Source organism: Anser anser, assembly GCF_964211835.1.
Source record: "Anser anser genome assembly, chromosome: 1".
Lineage (NCBI taxonomy): Eukaryota > Metazoa > Chordata > Aves > Anseriformes > Anatidae > Anser > Anser anser.
The window spans coordinates 47,959,560-47,975,870 of record NC_139720.1 but is presented as its reverse complement, the minus strand read 5'-3'; the positions used below and the strand labels follow the sequence as shown (position 1 = coordinate 47,975,870).

At 40.3% G+C, this 16,311-nt stretch overlaps 1 long non-coding RNA gene across 7 annotated transcripts in view; it reads right to left on the bottom strand.

Annotated features, from left to right (window-relative positions):
* LOC310884752 overlaps positions 1–16,311 on the bottom strand; it is a 47,955-nt gene that overhangs the window by 25,494 nt on the left and 6,150 nt on the right. For 4 of the 7 annotated variants that reach the window (XR_014574373.1, XR_014574374.1, XR_014574376.1 and 1 more), the window contains 3 exons: positions 15,630–16,208; positions 3,094–10,582; positions 1,247–1,523 (listed from right to left, as the gene is read on the bottom strand). This is a non-coding gene — a long non-coding RNA (uncharacterized lncRNA). The remainder of the gene's footprint in view (positions 1–1,246; positions 1,524–3,093; positions 10,583–15,629; positions 16,209–16,311) is intronic. The other 3 variants (XR_014574375.1, XR_014574379.1, XR_014574378.1) reach the window with 2 other exon arrangements.

Genomic DNA, 16,311 nt, shown 5'->3' with positions numbered 1-16,311 from the left:
ATGACAGCTGCTGTATAAATAGTTTCTGAAGGAACGGATAAATAAGACACGTTGAAAAAAGTCATTTTGATGCCTTAATTGGAATTGAGGCTGCATCTACAACCCAAATCCTCTTAATATTTTAATTTCAGTGCAGGTCAACTAATGTCTAGTGGCAAAGGGAAGATTTTGAATACAGCACTCACTGATGTTTACTGTTGTGCCCACAAAGTTAAGATGATGAGATGGTAAAAGTGCCTGTGGAGTCTATACTACCACTTCCTCTGTTACATTTATTGGGAAATTTTAAACGTAATTATAATAATAAACAATATCCCGAGGACTAAAACAAAAAGCATTCTCTACTATAAAAGAATTTATTGTATTACTTATAGTTCACTTCTTTGCCCTTCCAAACTTTATCTTAGTCCTATTTCCAGTCCTTCTAAACACAGACTTACACAAAGATATTTCTGCTGTATATTTCCTTAGTTTGTGGCTATGTGAATGTGAAGACTGAGTCTTGCATTAAATCATCTCTCATTAAGTTTATACAGTAATCAAAATGAGCTGGTTTATAATTTTTAATCAGCATGTTTCTGTGTGGAATCTTTTTCATTCATTTTTGTTAGAGAGTGCTGATTCCTGGAAGCCCAAATGTTTCAACAGTAACCCAAAAGAAAGTGCTTTGTCACATTGCTACCAAATCACAGGTTTTTGGTTAACCGGTGCAATAGATTGTTGGGGTAATTAATCCTTGGGGCCTGCAATGCCACAGTAGCCTTAACACACACACTGCCTCAGGGTTCCCTGGTACTGTGCCACAGAGGGAGAAAGCCCCTCAAGACTCAGTTCTAGGTTTTATTAATTAAAGTTTGAGGGATTATTCAGGGTTACTCCCTCAGCTCTCCTACAAAAACGAATGATGTGAGGAATTCCTTCAAGATAGGGATAGTGATTTTCTCCGTCTTCAAAGATTTGGATCCAAATAATATTCCATTTTCAGAAACAATTTATTTTGAAATGTCCTTTTTGCAGGAAAATCTAGGATTTCTCGACTTTTTATCATTTTGGAAGTTTTTGTTTTGTTTTTATTATTAAATTTCCTGTAGAATACGTATTTGGAGTTGGTGCCAGTTTGATGTTTCTGTTGAGACCACTTTTCATATACTTTAGCAACCAGCTAAATAGAAAATTATTCCCAAAAGAATCTTTAAGATTTTCAACCATGTGTTAGAAAAACTATCTACTGTCTGATAAAACCCACCTGGGCACAAGGCATACTCCTGTGTTTGTTCTGTCTTTCATACAGCCGCTCTGTTTTGTCTTCACTAGGATCCTTATTTGTTCATGAAGGTGAGGCACAGACCACTATAACTTTGTCCTTAAAGGACGCTGGATTGCTAATGAGGTGATCGTACTCCAGGTCTGACACGCAGGGAATCTGATGACCACTACACCTGCATGTCTCCCCTTCCTCCCCCACCATAATTCTTCGAAGCACAGCAGGACCAGCAGCCTGCGGTGTGCCCCACAGCTTGTTCCTGTCTCAAGGAAGAGAAAACACAGGGGAAACTGTTAGCAGGTTAGATTGTCGAATACATCAAGCACAGATTGAAGAGTCATTTTAAATCACCTCGATAAATGACAGGCCTAGGCCCAGTCACGCTCTGTTATCTGAGGTGTGCAGTCTTCTAAACGTTTCAGGTATTTAAGGTCTGATGCAATGTGGGCTCTGTGGAGCTGCCGGCTTCTGCAAAAGCACAGCCCCTGAAACCAAGCAGATGGGAGGAAGAGGGGTGTGCTTCAGCCAGATGGGCTGGACAGACAGGCCTTGGTGGTAGCCAAGAGCAGATTTCAAAGGACGATCCCTGACTATCTGAAGGTATCATAGGCACCTCCAACAGCTGATTGTAGTATACTCGTTTCATATTCAGGTATATGTGCTATGTGTGCTGGTTTTATTTGCCTTTCACAGGTGTGATGAAAACTAATTTGTTTGAGAAGTCCTTTGACATTTGGGGGAGTTGGGGTCTGTAGGTCATTTGGTCCTGTAGACTAAAGCAAGCAGCACAAGTGCCAAGATCCAGAGACTTACCTTCACACTTCTGGCGAAGTCATAATTTCTTCAATAAAGCCTGCCACACTGCTCTGGGTGATGTTATCTCTGAACGCAACTTCTTCACAGTGAGAAAAAACCCTGGGAAAGGTTTGGACCAGCAAGAAAGGGGAAGGGAAGGGAAGGGAAGGGAAGGGAAGGGAAGGGAAGGGAAGGGAAGGGAAGGGAAGGGAAGGGAAGGGAAGGGAAGGGAAGGGAAGGGAAGGGAAGGGAAGGGAAGGGAAGGGAAGGGAAGGGAAGGGAAGGGAAGGGAAGGGAAGGGAAGGGAAGGGAAGGGAAGGGAAGGGAAGGGAAGGGAAGGGAAGGGAAGGGAAGGGAAGGGAAGGGAAGGGAAGGGAAGGGAAGGGAAGGGAAGGGAAGGGAAGGGAAGGGAAGGGAAGGGAAGGGAAGGGAAGGGAAGGGAAGGGCTCTAAAACCCACAAGCCTCTCCTGAGGCCTTCCAAAGCTAACAGAAAGATTGCAGAAAGATCGTTGCTGTGTTTGGAGATATTGGATCAATCCCCAAATGGTTGTGCCAAGAGAAAAGCATTAAAACAGAGACCTGTGAGGAGCAGAGGCCCACAATATATGTGCTGAAGAGAACAGAAGGAAAATGGAAATAAATCTAAAATAAATGGATCATGGAAAAGAGAACATAAATGATCTCATGAACAAAAGGAGAATATGCAAAATTCTGGTTTTCAGCTACACGTGTATGTAAAACAAGATTAGAGTTTCAGGATACTATTAGCAATAATAAAATACTTGAATTTTATGGTATTTCTACTTCATTAGTTGAGGTACAGGCAAGTCATATGAAATTAAAAGTACTTTTTTTTCCTTTAATTTTGCTCATTTTCAGACATTGCTGAGTTTGTAAAAAAGACTCTGAAATACTGATAATAACATGGAAAAAGAATGTAAATTCTTACTGTATGACATAAATAAGCAATCATGAAAGAACCATTTAGTGACTTGGGGGAAAAGCAGTTCTTTCATTTTCCCCTCCTCATTACCTGAGAGGATAAGAGCGTGGTTCCTGCTGCATGCCATACGGAGGAGTCAACTTCATTTGGTAATTGTAACTCAATTACTGCATGATGCAAACTGGAAAAATTTAAAGTTAATCACAGAATTACAGAATCACAGAAAGTCTGAGGTTGGAGGAGACCTCTGGAGGTCATCTTGCGCCACCCCTCTGCTCAAGCAGGGACACCTAGAACTGGTTGCCCAGGACCATGTCCAGGTGGCTTTTGAAGATCTCCAAGGAGGGGGACTCCACAGCCTCTCTGGGTAACCTGGGCCAGTGCTCCATCACTAACACAGTGAAGAAGTGTTCCCTGATGCTCAGATGGAACTGCTTGTGTTCCAGCCTGTGCCCATTGCCTCTTGTCCTGTCCCCGGGTACCACTAAAAAGAGCCTGGTCCCTTTGCATGCTCCCTTCAAGTGTTTGTATATGTTGATGAGATCTTCCCTAAGCCTTCTCTTCTCAAGGCTAAACAGTCCCAGATCACTCAGTCTTTCTCTTGTGAAAAATGTGCCAGTCCCTTAATCATTTATGTGGCCCTTCACTGGACTCTCCAATAGCACATCTCTCTTGTACTGGGGAACCCAGAACTGCACGCAGCACTTCAGGTGTGGCCTCACCAATGTTGAACAGAAGGGAAAAATCACCTCCTTTGACCTGCTAAGGCCAAAGTCTTAACTCACATGTAGATCTTATATCTGATCCTCAGCCTTTTACACTTCCCTCTTCGTGCCCTGTACAAGTTCCTGACTGTTGGATTAGGTATAACTAATTGGCAGGTTGGCAGGTTTATCTGGTGGGTAGATTACAAGTCACAAGGAAAAATATTATGAGTGTTGATGTCAACAAGGTAGAAGAGGGAAAATTAATCCCATATAAGGAATACGGTGATGCTCAATCTGTCTTCCCCATAAAAGAGCTCCAACGTATGGAATGTATCTGTTGCTAAATTAATCAGAAAAGATACAGAATTCAGGCAGTGCCATTTTCACTGACCCACGTTCAGTAAAGCAACATGTTCTTATAGCTTTTGTTTGTATTATTAAGGAGGCTTTTATGTAACAAGTACTCACAGAATGATTCTCATGGCACGTAATACACCAGCATGAGCTCTCTAAATCAATTTCATTCCATTCAAGGCTGAAAACAAGCTTATATTAACCTTCTGCCCAGGTCTGGCTTTCATGCTGTCAGGAGTTAAATGTACTTGCAGTGGATTACATTACCAGACAGTTCATATAAATGTTAAATCTAATTAATATAGAGAGCAGTCTTCCAAAGAGGTTTATGGTTCTTCCACACTTTTTTTTTCCTCCTCTTTTCCCAACCTTTATTCCTCTGTCTCTACAGTCTCAGTCTAACAAAAGCTGCAGTATCAGGGAAGCAGGGAATCAGACAGGGCATTCATTACCTGCCCCAGCGTCCACAGTAATTTCCTCAGCATAGGGCTGGAATCCACTGTCTGTGGTCAGCTTGAATAATATCAAGGTACGTGTACAGCGCAACGTACCTCACTGCAGAGATCCCCCAACAGGTTGTTCTGCTTGGCTCAGGGCAGTACTGCGCAGAGGCACTAGCCTGGCCCTGCAAAGGGTTTGGTGCCTTAGCACGCTGCTGGGCCTTCATTAAGTTGCCTGGTCCCTGCAGGACTGGCCAGTCCAAACGCAGTGGCACACCGATGCAGCTCGAACTCTGCCAGTTATCTAGGGGGCTTCTTCAGCACTTGACTGGTAATTGTGGTGCCACGCTGTATGGAAACGCTCAGCATAGAAATATCTGCTGACCTCAGAGGAACTACGTGTGCAAGTACCTGCTCACCGATTTGAGAAACAGGCTGCCTGTAGGCCTCCTGTCTGGTTTGGTGTTCAGGCCAGCAGTGTCTAGATTCTCTGATGGTCAGTCTGGGGCTGGCTTTCAGAGAACCATTCAGTCTAATGTGGCACCTGCTGAGACAGAACCAAGCTCATAAAACCATACTTTAGCTGTTTTCTGACCATGCCTGACCTAGGGTTGTACGATAATAATTCAGCCAGTCATCCACAATAATCATTTTCAATATTGTGACCCTTATCATGATTTTCTTTTTCAGACAGGGGAGCTGTCAGACTGTTGTGGTTTTACTTTTGTTTCCCTAGTTCTAAATTGGAGTAGACACCAGATAACCCACTTTTCTCCACAGCTGTAAGATTCTCTCCAGTAACGAGTAAAATATATTTTTCATTCTATGCTAGATTTTGGTCTCATTAATTTCTTAGTTTAGACCATTTTTGGTGTTGTCAGTTAATCTACAATGAAATAACAAGTACGAGTATTTAAAATGCCACTAACTACAGCTGACACTGATGTAAGCAAATGTCACCTTCTCATATCCATTCTCAAAAAAGTCTGGCCTTTCAAAATAATCAGTTCTTTTGGCCCACTAGTGTTTAAAGAGAAATAAATGTGCTTGGAGGAGGGAGGACAATATGATTGCAGAACACCATATACATCTGGTGTATGTGACAGAGGTGTCTCTAAATGAGTCAGTGCAGAGTCTTAGAGGGTGAAGACCCATAACAGATTAAATTGACTCAGTAAAAGCTCCTGGACACACCTTCTTGATAGGTTTTCACTGACACTCCCTTGTGCCAGCAGGGTAACTGAAGACATAGGCTGTCTCTGACTCAGACCTTAGCCATCTGCTGTACCTTTTTTATAAAATTTATCCAGGTGGAATTTGCTATGTCAGCTATTTCAAGTCAAATCCTCCTAAAGTCAAATTTTCCACCTCCGTGTTTTGTTGAGGAATGCTCTGGGTGTAGAGAAGTCAGAACTGAGAATTGTATGCATTCTAAACACCTACACAAGGCTGTGAATGAGCCAAAACTGTGACTCCTGCTGAACCAATTCTCCCTATTTCCTTGTAATCCCGCAGAGCAGTGACCCTTCCAACTCCACAGGAGAAAGATATCCAGTGAGTTATTAATCTCAGGAAGACTTGTTCTGGTGGCCTTTCAGATACCAGTCTTGCAAGGACTCAAGGGTAGTTCTATCTCTGTTATAGCCCAGGCACTCCTAGAATTAGAAGAAATAAGATATAGTTTCTCACCCCAGTGTTAGAATACAGTATTAAAGGATGTATTAAGAGTTTCTATTTTCTTTTAACAAAGAACTGACAAACTGCTTAAAAAAACTAAGGTCCATCTCATGAAACATAGCTTGAATCATTATTGTTTCCAAACAAATCAGAAATAGGTTAGATTTCAAATATGCTCATTTACTACTTTTTTGTTCCCTCATTTAGAATGTTTCCTTTCCCACATAAGCAGAAATAAGAGTGAGTGAGAAACTTTTTTTTTTTTTTTTTGCTTAATATGGTGATGTTAGTTGTAATTGTTCCATTGGTTGCATTCTAACATCTAAGACTATGAGTTACACATAATGAAATGATTTTACAAAATGCCATTTAAAAACTCTGACAAATTTAATTTCTCAGAAGTTTAGGAGTTAATCTTTCTTTTAAAACTAATGACGTGTATACATGCCTCTTACAGACCTGCAATGTATGTTTTTATATTTTCTAGACTAAATACTTTCATATATAACAGGAAGAAGGAAATAAACTCTGAACAAGCATAGACTGTTTTGTTTTTGTTTTACTTGGATGATAGATTTCTTCTGCTTCTCCAACAACTATTTCATAACTATCTTTTTCCTGACCTCCAAACCACAAAAAAAAGTCTGTTTTACCAACAGTATATTTCAATCCAACTTTGAACTACAAGAGAGTATTTGCCACAAAGATGTAGGGCATTGGCCGGATGATTAACCCAGCTCAATAACCAGCTCACTGTACAGAAATGAAGACAAGGAAGATTTGGATCAGGATTTCTTAGGGCTTCGTTCAATACCCACATCTGCAGCACAATATAACTACTTCAAAATGGGATGGGTCAATGCACTTAATATTCTATCTGGTAGGCCACAGAATTCTAGAAAATTATAGATATGACTTAGCCATCCTTTCTGAGCAAAAATGAACATTTGAAAGTGTTAAAGCTGCACCTATAGAGTAAACACGGGATGTAGGGTGACAAGGACTTAATCACCAAAAGGTGTTAGCAGGAAATACATTAAAAAATTAAGCCAGAAAAAAAAGGCAGAAATAGGAACCTAAGCGCATGGAAAGATGCCTCACTTTGGGCCAGATCTATAGTAGGTGGACTTCAGCATAAATCCACTGGAAATGAATATCCAAGCCTCTGGAAGCTCTTACTTGATCACTCTGTAGCACCGCACATAGTGCTTATGTTCGAAAGTGTACTTTAGAGGAAAGCTCATCGATTCCAGAGTTTGCAGAGCAAATAATATTTTCAAAGGTCCTTAGTAGAATGCAATACTGTAGCTGTTACAACATACGAATTCCTCTAATTGTGGAAGAGCCGCACCCTGCAGCGGTGACAAAGACAAGCACACACTTTCATGTTGCCACTTGTAGACCAAGCTAATTGCAAAGCGCCCTGCAATCCTCACTGTGATGTGTTCATTAACCTGAACGAGAACAAAGGAGGTTTGCTAACTCCACCAAGTTTTTGTATTTATGGTAGATGGAAGAGGCCAACTGAAGAAGCCTCAATGAGTTGATTATCCAAGACAGTTGGTCATCGGTGAGGAAATGATCAGAGTTACTCTTACAAACAAGTTTAGTTTGGTCAATCTCATTTGAATCCTGTAAAGTTAGCTTCTAACATATGAACTGTGGACAGAGACAGCACTTTGTCTGGATGACTCCTGCCCAAAGTGAGCATCCTGAGATTGTGCATGCTTTGGAGGGTGATGCTGTATGGCAGGAAGGTACAAGAAACATTTCAAACCACTCAGGAAAGTGGATCTACTTCTAGTGGAGGCAGAGAAGCTGTGGAGTCAGGCATGGACAGATTCATGAGGAGCTAGTCTGTGCTTGCCCTTTAACTACTGCTGTTGGTGAGAGTAGGCAGGATTTGGACAGTTTAGCCACCAGTAAAGAATCAGCGTTTTGACACATACAATGTAATTTATGAAAATCATGGTCACTAAAGCCTTTAGCATTGTCTGTGCACAAAGACCATGAAAAACGCCCTAGTGACACCAAGCAGGAGACTTGGAACCACTTTTCCTATCTTACATTTAAACAAAAAGCCTGTTTGCACCGTCTCTGACACTCCTACCCATTCAAATAAAATATGTTGCACAACTTTACTAAACTCATAGCCACTTTCACATGACTCTTGAAGAACATCAGTTTACCATAGCACGTAGTTGGAATAACATTCTATAATCCGTACTTGATAATTCAAAGTTGTTCGATAATTATCTGATATAACCTTTACAGACTTTGTAAAAGCCAAAACCACAGATATAGCATGATATTTCAGAAGTCTCAAACTCTTGCAGACCTTATAGAATAAACAAAGGTCAGTTTACAGAAAATATCCAACCCTGAATATTTATCTATATTAAACAGTAATGTCAGCTGTAAGAATTTTATTGCCATTTGTTTGTTTGAAGTTACTCCTTCATATCAGCTGACAGCCTGGGTAGCATGAGCCAAGAAAAGAAAACCTGTTATATACTTGGCTACCTGTCATTCCGTCTGGGTCTTAATGTATGCCCTGCATAGAATACCAAGCATCCTGCCAGTAGCTCTGTATTAGTAGCAAGAAAGAACAAATCACCTGACCCAACCGCAGCAAATAATGGTGTGTTTACAAACTCTGTGCCTGAAGGCATGCTTACTGACTTGGGTTGCAAATGTTTTACTTTAATTTCTGGTATTTTTGCAGCATGCTAGGCCCAGATTTGGTAACTACAAAGCAGTGGAAGTCTTTTCATGAACTTCAGGGGTAATTGGATTGGGACTAAAGTCAGGCAAACAGTAGCCTGTTACTGACCATACCCAAAAGAAAAGTGAGAAATAGCTCATTCATATTTACAAGCTCAGAAAGGTTTCTTCCAAAATGCATCTAGCAGGGACGATGGGCTTCTTGTTTATTGAAATCCTGAGTTAGAACAGTCCTAGGCAATCTGCTTGTCTTTCTTCCCTAAGGAGCAACATGAGTAAAAAAAAAGGTAGCTCATGTAGAAGTTGTCGGGAAAGCCAATCTTTGTAAAATGTCTTAAGAAGAAACATAAGCTTCATGTTCCTTGCAATTCAGACACCTCAGAGAGACTAAACGTGGGGGGCTGAGAGGTAAGAACAATAGTAATAAAGCAATAAATATTATCTGTGCTATAACTGGCTGGGCAAGCTTGCCATCCCGAGGCCATTTCCATTCTCTGACCATTTCTTCATCTTTATTAGTCACCAGACCTCCTTCCTGATTAAACATCACTGTTATGGCAGTGCTGTAAACAGGCAGAAATGTGAAACCTGTTTTTCCTGGTGTATCTCAGTAAAACCTAAACAATTCAAGAATCTCTCTTTGATCTAGGAGTCTTTAATTAAAAAGCCACTTTGCATATCCACTCCTTCATCCAGCATTTCTCATGCTGTAGGCTTGTGAGGCAGGTATAAATTATTATCCCTGTGTTACGGACAAAAGAGTAGAGTTAAATTCTTGTTTTAATAATTCAAATAGAAAAGAAGCTGGTGTCAAATGTTGTGATTTTAATGCCATTTCCACTTACTACTACAGTCCTAGGAGTTCTAAAACACTTCAAATTCTACTGTAAATTTAAAAGAAGAAACAAATAACATAAATGGCATGTAGATGGTATTCATCTATCAGCCTTCAGTTGACAAGTTTCAGGAACATTTTTGTGTCTCTAGCCTTAATATTTATTATGGATAATACATATTCTGATGCTATTATCTTTTATCTACCCACAAGTAAATAACACGTGACATGCTGCAGAGAAGATACAAATTTTGTAATGCACAGAAAAGGTTTTCACATCATCAAAACAATTTAAGTGGAATCTGTGTGTTGGCAGCCAGATCTTCCCTGCACACACGGGATTAGAGAATGTGGGGGCTTGAAGTACCATGGATGGTTCAGGGTTTGCTGGGTTCTCTCACATCTTAACTGAAGAATACTGAATTTGAGTCTTTAATAAAAGATATGTTCAGATTTCACTGGGTTTTGGAAAATGAATGCATAGATATTTACAAGGACAAAGCAAGAAGCACAAGACCCTGAGATTTAAGGCCTGCACTTTACATTTTCTATGTATGTATTTTTGCTTGTTTTCTGTAATGTAAGATTGGCCAGTATAGGTAAATTTGGTGGGTTTGATTTTAAATCTTAATTGAAAATTGTTTAAAATGCAAAACTGTGCTGTGTCTGCTTTCTTGACCACTGGGTTCTGCTGTTTGCCATATGGCGGCTCTGGTGTGACAGTCATGCCAGCCTGAACCTTCCATGTCTTGGGGGAAGTTTCTTCTCTGTAATCACCATAATGCCATAGAACGGTTGGTTTGTCAAACCCAACTCCTTTCAGCTTGGATGCTTGCTCTTTTCTGTTTACACGAGGAAGGAAAAAATATCTCTCTGATTAGTTCTTGCTAAGCAGAATCCTTGGGTGAGATTTCTGTTAATTTAGAATTACGTTTGACCTAAACAGAAAACATACCTTAATACGTTACTTTCTCAGCTGCGATAGAAATGATCAAAGCCACTAATTTAGCTAGGAATTCAAGTAGCCTCCCAAACAGCAGTTAACAGCCCATCGGCTGTTGTTTTTTTTCATGGACATTTCAGTGCTTTGACAATGGATTCAGCCCATGAGATGCACTATAGTGTGGAGGTTCAGACTTCTTACCTGATCAGCATGGCCGGTGTGAATGTCAGGTGAAAATTTCTGGTTTAAAGTCTCAGCTATCATACACTTACAATTACCTTAGCAAGTCATTAGGTTTGTATCTTCAGCCACAACATGGGTAAAATGTGCCCAAAGATTTGTTCTCCTCTAGATCTTCTCCTTTCTAGTTAATGCAAAAGAACCTGCTGATCTCCCAATTCCTTCCCCAGTCAGTCAGACTGAAGTGGCAGATTTCTGTTTTCTTTCTTCAATAACCTTTCATGGGGACTTCTTTACAGCTAACAATAGGATTTTGAAGTCTTCTAAATTGTCTTTCACATGAAAATCCAGAGGAGTTTTGTAATGTTAATGAATCAATCCTTTTGTGATAAATATTACGCATTACTCTCAGATAGACGGGAGTCAAACAGTTGCCCAAGATCACACAAGTCACCCATGATTAAGTTGGCACTAGAACTGACTGCACCAACCCTCTACACACGTACACAGCAGAGATCCACTGACTGTGAGGGCCAGTACCTCACAGAGACTTTGAGGCTGGCTGAGTTGACTCAAACCTAGGAGAAAGCTAATTATGCCTGACAATTTTTGGCTGACATTCTTTCCAATTAGACTTCTTATGTGTACTCCTCTACACGTACATATGAGTAAATGCATACATACTTCTGCTCTTTAAGCAGTTATAAAAATATGCAGGTCAACACAGTAGCAGTAGACAAATGAAACCACTAAAGGAAAAAAATGAGCAAAAGAGATGGTCAATTTTGAGGAAAGCTAATTATGTAAAACATTAGCTGATAGAAATCAAAAGAACATTTTTGTCTTCAAGCCAATATTTTTTGCTGTTTCAAATTTGCCATTAAATATTGCTCAGTATAAACTTTTTGCTGACCAGGCTAGGCACAAATATTCAAGAACACTAAGCCAACTCCCATGGCACTGACACAGGAATCTAGTGATAGCATCAGGGTACTGCAAGATGAGGAGCATTGTTTTACTTCCAAACAGATGGGACAACGGGGTCTGCAAATGCTGCAAAGAAAACACGCTCAGATCCTGTGAAAGGGAACACCTTGCTTGTTGGGAGACCCTACGACCCTATTTGTGGCTTAAATGTTGTCTTCAATTAGATGACTAAGTCTGCTGACTGCAGAGCTCTTGAGAACAGTAATATGGTAGACCCCAGGACAGCTGTGCCACAGATACGCGAAGGTATTCTCAGTGTTTGGATGAGTTGTATCTAGTTCCTAACAATTACAGGCCGGGGTATATCAAAGTCCTAAATTCGGAAGAATAAGTAACGTACATTTTAGAGTGTTCCCTAAAACAGGTGATTATAGGACATGGTATGTCTCACAGGTGGGAAGACAACAGTGTTCATTTAAATGATCAGAAAATATAATGTTTCCAGTATAAGCTTCAAATATTAAGCTTGTTTGTTGCTTTTCTTTTGCTTTGCTTTGCAAGCACATTATATAGCTATCAGAGGCAGACAGAGGTTGGTCAATTAAACCCAATTCCAGTTTTTGCTCCAGTATCAATTCTCTTGGACTTTGGGGTACTTGGTTCCCCAAGGACTAAAGCAGTGACAATAACCTATACCATGATGAAAAGTGTGCTAGTGTACTCCGTTTTACAATGTACTCTGCATTGTAGCATGTACATTCTTACACACCGGTAACTGTTAGATTTTGCACAGCCGCTAGCTGCTAAACCTATTCTCATCAATTTTCTCCTAAGATACAATGCTGATTTCATGAAATTTGAGTATGGTTTTAATTTTTGTCGGTGTACACGAGCTATCAGTTAAACAGCAGGACATGTAATAGCTGAAATTCAGGAACTGTGCTGTAGATACAAAATTATACAGGTTAACTTTAATAACTGTCCTTGTAAGTAATTAATGCTTATAATAAGTTATCAGAGAAGACTTTTTCATTTAAACTTAGCCTGGTTTATAGATTCCAACAGTTCTTCTGAGAATTGATCCAGAGAGGGTAGATCCTAGCTATTTCAGGTATCTCCTGCTGTCACTTGATATTATTTTAGCACTAGAGTCGGTACTCAGAGAATGATTGATGAATTTGGAGGCTGCTACACCTTTAAACATATGGCCAGTTCTCTGTGGGGAGCCTCCAGGATGGCAAGGCCATCTTGTGCTGAGCAAAAATAGAAGGTTTAGTGCAAGCAGAATGAAGAAGGCCCAAGGCCTGATTCTGGCCTCTGCATCTTATGGCAGTCTTCTCTCAGGCCCTGACAAGACAACAGATTACAGATCACAGCATATTATCAAAATGCAAAATGGTTTTAATGGGCCATGGTTTCTGTTGCAAAAGATATTCAAACAGGTTTTCACAACTACCAGGAAGTTTATCTGCAGGTTAATCATAATCAGAAAATATTGTCTCACCACTAATCCCTGAAAATGTCTCTGTTGAGATAACTCTTATCTTCCATTACCAGCAACAAAGATAACAATGTGTTTCCCTTTCATGAATAGTGAAATGCTAAGATGAACTCTCAGAGTTTTCAGAGCAATAACACCCTCCAGACTAGCTTGTTGTTTTGGTTAAATGGTCTCCCATAATTTATGTCCTACTTTGTAAAAGCATTGCCATATATTCTAACTCTGTTTATGGAAGTAAAAATATCAGTTACATTTGTTTTTGAATTTGCTCTAGCCTCTCCTGTGCCCACACATAAGGCAGCTTCTGATGAGTATCTTCAGATTTGAGTCAGAAAGCTGGAAAATCAAACCTAGACTAACAGAATAAGAGCTTAGAAATAGATGAATAAGACTGATGATAATGTCGGCCCTGTTCTATGGTATGTGTCTCGGGAAAGTAGGGTTCATTCATATGAACACATATGGAACTTTGGGAATTGTCTTCTTATACAGATTCTTTGCCTTGAAGAAAACAATGGGAGAAAGAAGGAACATGTATTCTGGGTGCCTTTAATTGAAAAACAGAGATCTATGCCTGTGAAGAGGGTGGGTATCCAGAAAACTGCATTATTCTGATATATTCCAAGTTAGACATAGACACGAACTATGTCCAACTTCCCATCTGAGTTCCAGTCACTGTTTAGTTGGTTAGCCAGTTAAGTGCAGGATTGCTGCTGAAAAAGGATGTAGTGTAATGCTCCCGTGATAGGAAAGGGTAGAGACAGGTTAGTGGAAGCTGGTTATCTCCACCCCTTAGGTATTCATTTGTGATTAAGAAATCTCCAGCTGCTGCCTAACTGTACAGTGCACTGACAGATCCTCTGGTGGAGTGCTGAAGGGAAGTGTGCATGATCAAGAGGAACAATGATCTTGAGATCATTGAGCAGAATAAAGCTGCCTGTGAACCCAAGAGCTAAAGGTGGAATCAATAATATTGCAAACTTAACAGCACAGTGACACCAAGGGCATGCAACTCCACAATAAAGCATTTCCTGATGGTCCAGGAGTGTTGTTGCTTTGTTACAGCCAGAAGAAATTGGATGCTGCATTTTCAGGAAAGGTTATAGGACTCTCCCTATATATTGATTTATGGAGTTATTCTTCCATGCTAGGATGCTGGATGTCTCTGCAGCACTTTCAACAATGTATAATTTTTTATTTTTTTATATATTTTTCACATGCCAATGTTCTCAAAGAAATCCAACAAAAGGTGCAAAGTAAGCAGCCCTTCCCTTCAGATCTTTAATTTTGTACACATTTTAGGCAAAACTTACATAATACCCTGTGACGAACATTTCAGTTGATGCATTAGTGTTGCCATTCAGACCAAAAGTTATTAACTCAAATACATGTGGCCAGTTAGTTTCCAGCAGGTAAAGATTATTTTTGGCTTAAAATAACCCAAAGCAGTGACTGATAGTGTATTCTGCTAGCAAAGGGTAGTGGACCTGCAGTGGCTACATACAACAAACAGGTACTGAACCTTAGTGGTGGATGATCACAGATAATCAGTGAAGGACTGAGTATTTAAAAACAAACTGTACTGAAGAAGCAGGGTATTACTTCTTGATAATTACTCCATTCTCTTACTAATCTATGCTTTAATTAATTCAGGCATCCAGAATAGCACGTCCAGGTACTGCATAATTCTAACCACCTCTGCTAAACACCAGCTTTTCAGAGGAGCTGCCTGCTACTCTTGCCTCTTTCCTCAAAAATGCTGTATGAGAGTGAGAAGCTGATTGCAATGGGTGACTGGCCAGCATCATTTTGCACAACAGGAGCTAGACAGGAGGAAAGCAGAGTGAGCTTATGAGCACACATGCAAAGGTGAATCAGCTTTTAAGGACAAAAATTCTTTTATTTTTAAAGAAGAAGACTGCAGTACCACCTGGAGAGCTGGAACAGGCTTGTCCCTGACCTAAGATTCTGCACTGAGAATCACTGACACTTGCTGAATGAAATACTCTGGATGCAAATGTTCTTCACTGGTGCAATATGTTATGACTCTATCACTCACCTTGAAAGAGGAGACTAAAAATGCTTTGATAAATGATTTGAAACATTGCCCAGTTTCACCAGCTTTGTTCTTCTAAGTGTTTGTACCTCTTGCTTCAGCTGCAAAGCTATTTCATCATGTCCTAAAACAATGCTTTGCAGAGAACTGCAGTATATCAACCTATAAACTGAAGCACTTTGGTCTACCCAGCCAATAGAGAGTGTAGTCTTAAGAGAAAGCACTTTTCTCCTTTTGTGGCCAAACATTACAACATAGCACATTTATACAGCACTGTATTACCTTCACTTCCTAAAGGCATGTTTGATGCTGTCTCAGGATTTCTTTTTGCCTTTGTAGTGCAGGCTGGCAGAGCAAAGCTTTTCTTTTATCATTCTTTTCTTATGACAGTGATTTCACCCTCCTTACATTTGGATGCCAGAGCACAGCTCTTAACCTCCTCTGAGGCTTGGCTTCTCCTGGATCTCACAGTTTTGCAGGCTAGGGACTTCTGGTGCCATTTACAGTAATCAGCCCGCCCAGTGAGTTCTCTCCAGCTGTAGGACAGCACTTTCACAAGTCCCTGTGGGAAACCAGTCTCATACCTAGCAAGGAGCTGCAACTTCTCTCCAAGTTCCTGTAACATGTTGGCAGCCGCAGACTTATTCAACATGTTTGGTGGCGAGTCCTTATCTGCCTACGGGATCTGAGATGCTTGGGAGATCTTTGGCTTGTAGTCCTCTTTAGTGGTTTTACACAGGGAATGACAAGATATTTGACACAAAACTGGACATTTTTCTTTTTGTGTATCATCATTTAAGAAACCATCTTCTTGCCTTTCTGTATGTCCTTGTACAGATGGGATTCCTGCTTTCAGTCAGGCTGAGGAGAAAAAACACAGCTGTATCATTCGGTGAGAGCACTAACAGCTAAAGAACACAGAAAACACAGACAGGCTAGTTTTGCTGCCTCAAACATATGTGGA